The following is a 4,103-nucleotide window of genomic DNA, read 5'->3' on the forward strand; positions in this document are numbered from 1 at the left end:
GATCGCAGGTACATAAAATGCATCAATAAGTGTGAAAGAACTGCCATTTGCAGCAGTAAGCACAATCTTTCCAACTCCCAGAACCGGATACCAGGCATTGTTGGCACAAGTGACTGAATTCTTATGAGGGACAGACTCGAGAGAGGTGAACAATTCACGATGTGAGGTAATGTGCTTTGTAGCACCAATGTCGAAATACCACACATGAGAATCTGTAGCAACTGACATGCATGCATCATGCACAACAGGATTGTAAGTGCACTCTGCACTAAAAGCCCATTCTGCATCAACATCAACATTATAGTCTCCTTTTACCAAAGACTCAACAATGGCTGCATTTGTAGTGGAACCAGCATTTGCAGTGGAACCACCCTCTTTCTTCTTAGCCTCTTTTGCCTTCAACTTAGCACACTGCATCATTAGCTATATAATAATGGCAACACATCTTCTTTTTGCCCTTATCACCAGAATTGCCAGACAAAGTGCTGCCAGGAGAAGCATTGGGAACAGAAGTTTTGCCACTCGCAGCAGAACCATAAGAAGTGGTCGCATTGCTGTTACCACCCTTTCTTTGAGAAGCAATGAAAGCCTGTTCAATTGCACGTTGTCTAGTCCTGTTTTTTTTGGAAAGTGACTCTTGCAACAGCAATGCGCATAATGCATCTAGCTTGACAACTTCAAGATTTCCTTGGGTCATAAGTCTCCAAGTACTAGCAAAAGTCTGGTAAGAATCTGGTAAGGCATCAAGAACAGTCTGCACATGGGAACTGTCTGAAATGACTTCACTTGCAGAAATAAGTTGCTCATTGATATCCTTGACACCATCAAGAAAATTTTCCATATCATCTTCCTCATGCATAATCTTCGACTCCAACTCTTTACGTAGCAAAGCAATTTTAGCCTCATTGCGGCTTGCATAAAGATCTGTTAGAATATCCCAAGCCTGTATACAAATTTTGTTGAATAAATGTGAGGAATGATGGTGCGCTTCACAGAAAACACAATCAATGCATGAGCCTGTGCATCCTTTACATCCCAACGAGCTTGTTCTGCCATAGGAAAAACAACTCTAATAGCAGCAATCCTTGCAACAAGACCTGCAACATCCTCAACATCGCCTATATCCTCAGAACCAGGATGTACATCAATGCCTTGCACAATATTCTAGATGCCCTTTGACGCAAGAACGTGTTGCATCATATAAGCCCACATAGGGTAATTTGTCCCCATCCAACGTCTCCTCAACAGCAAACATCTTGAACACATCTGTGTTGTTGTCAGCCATGATAAATGTTGCACCTGATGTGAAAATTGCCTGAAAATAGGAGAAATGGAGTGGGAACAACACGTTCTATATAGCACAAACCGTAGAAGACTGTAAGGCACCTGTTATGCAGAAAATGGCATTGATAGAAATTCTGCACAAAATGACAAAATTGCATGTGCAGACCTGCCTGTAGTGGAAACGGAGGCCAAAATGAGAACGAATCAAAAATTTGAGCAGACTAAGCTCTACAAGTTCTCCCTAGATATTTGTCAACCTTCGAATGCTTACCAAACCTCATTGTAATCGGAGAAAGTGAGCAGGTGTGTGCTGGAGTGGCTTGCGACTGAGCCCGAGAGGACGTAACCTGCTCTGATACCAATTGTTGGAATTAGGGTTGCAGAGAAACACACATATCTTGGTGAAGATGAAGGAAGCTCAAGGCACACAATAGAGAGTGTGTTACTTGGTGTGCAATAGAAAGATCGATAGCCCTAGAGTGATGGGCGTATATACAATGCACGGGGAAAAAACCTCCTAAAGAGGGAAAAAATTCCCCGGCGGTCCTAGTGTGTTCATACACATCACTACCACATGTGTATGGTAACACATGGCCTAATCCAAGTTATCTATATGAGCTAAGAAGCTTTATTGGTATGTGTGCATACTATAGACGCTTTATAGCCAAATTCTCTCAAATAGCGGTACCATTACATGACTTAACAAAGAAGAACGTTAAATACTCATGGACTACTAAGGAGAAAAATGCTTTTGACGAGCTCAAAGAGAAGCTTACCTCCCAACCAGTCCTTATGCTTCTAGATCTCTCAAAGCCATTTGAGGTCCAATGTGATGCTTGTGGTGATTTCCTTAAAGCAGTTTTGCTTCAAGAAGGGCATTCCATAGCATATGATAGCCAGAGACTCAATGCCAATGAATGAATCATGGGCATATAAAAAAAATATCTTTAAGCTATTCTACATGCCCTAGACACATGGAAGCACTATCTATTGGGGACTCCATTTATATTGCGAAGAGAGCACCTAAGTCTCAAGTACTTTATGCCGCAAACCAAGCTTTTTGACAAACAAATGAGGTGGGTAAATTCTCTTTCGCATTTTTATTTTCATATTGCTCACATTGCTGGTAAGCACAATCAAGTGGTCGATGCACTTTCATGACAACCAAGAGTTAATGTGGTGTCTATAGCAACTCACAATGATCTATCTTCTATGATAGATGAGTATGCTTCTGACCCCAACTTTAGAGACATAATGTCAGCCCTTGCATTGGGGAAGAAAGAAGAACCAATCACCTTGCATGATGGTTATCTTCTCAATGGAAATAGGCTATGTGTTACCCATTCCCTTCTTGAGAAAGTTATGTATGAATCCCATGCTCCTCCCTATGTGGGGCATTGAGGCATTCAACCTACTCTTTGAGGAGTAGAGAAGTACTTCTATTGGACTACCATGAAAGTGGGCATACAAGAGTATGTTTCAAAATGTGTAGTATGCCAAAAGACTAAGTACGATAGAGGAAAGAAAGCTGGATTACTCCAGCCATTGCCAATCCCTAATTCACCATGGAAGAGTATATACATGGATTTTATCTTTGGATTACCCAAGTCTATCGATGAGAACACGGGAATATGGACAATAATCAACAGGTTTAGCAAGTAAGCACACGTTATTCGTGTCCCAAAAAATATTAAGACACTCCAAATGGCATTTCTGTTCATATCTCAGATTTTCAAAAACCATAGATCACCAACATCCATCATGTTAGATAGAGATCCTAGAATGACCAGTAAATTTTGGAAAGGTCTCTTTGAAAATCTAGGTACAAGATTGAATTTCTCTTTGGTCTATCACCCACAAATGGATGGCCAAAGTGAGATAGTGAATCTTACAATACTTGATCTACTAAAGACTTATGTTACAAAAGTAGATCAATGCTCACAATGGGAGAAGTACTTACCCCTTTTAGAGTATGCGTTCAATAATAGTTTCTATACTTCTACCGAAAAAGCACCTTTTTAAATCATAGAGGGAAGACCTAAGTACATGGGAAGATCTTTGCTGCCGATGAGTATAGCAGTGACCTACACAAATATTTTCAAAAGATTAAGGAGGCTATATCCATCTCTCAACAAAGGCAAAAGACTGTTGCTCATAAACACAAAAGGGCCTTAACATTCAAAGAAAATGATTGGGTCTTACTTAAGTTTCCCAAGGCTCGATTAAGGCAAACGAAAGGCAAAAACCCTAAGGGCCATCAAAAGTATTATGCTAAACTAGCAAAAGATACTATGGTCCTTTTCAAATCTTGAAGCCAATCAATGAGATCGCTTATCAACTCAAGCTGAAGACCCTCCAGAAATCAAAGACCAAGAAGAGGTGCTACAAGCCAAAGCTATCCTTCGGCATGAAGACAAGGTACTACGGCATGGTAAGATTATCCAACAATATCTTATTAAGTTAAAAAAAAATCCTTTTGAAGATGCTAGATGGATGCAAGGAATATAGCTTAAGGATAGTATGAACCTTGTCAATGCTTTTACAATGCTACATTAGAGTAAGCATGTACATGTTTATTTTAAATGACCAATTTTTTGTCTTATAAGACTAATTCTCTTTTTATTGTGCAAAAATTTAAATAGTATGCATGCTTAGAATCATGTTTGTGATGACTACGTCTCTCAAATACCAAGTAGAATTTTTCACTCTACCTTGGGAGAATGAAATGGACTAAAGAGCAGACATACTTGCGGGCATCTACGTCTCCCAAGCACAAATGGATTAGTCATCCATCTTGGAATGATATGGTAGGGTAAAAA

This window comes from Adiantum capillus-veneris, chromosome 30, assembly GCF_014529385.1.
Source record: "Adiantum capillus-veneris isolate H3 chromosome 30, ASM1452938v2, whole genome shotgun sequence".
NCBI classification, from domain to species: Eukaryota; Viridiplantae; Streptophyta; class Polypodiopsida; order Polypodiales; family Pteridaceae; genus Adiantum; species Adiantum capillus-veneris.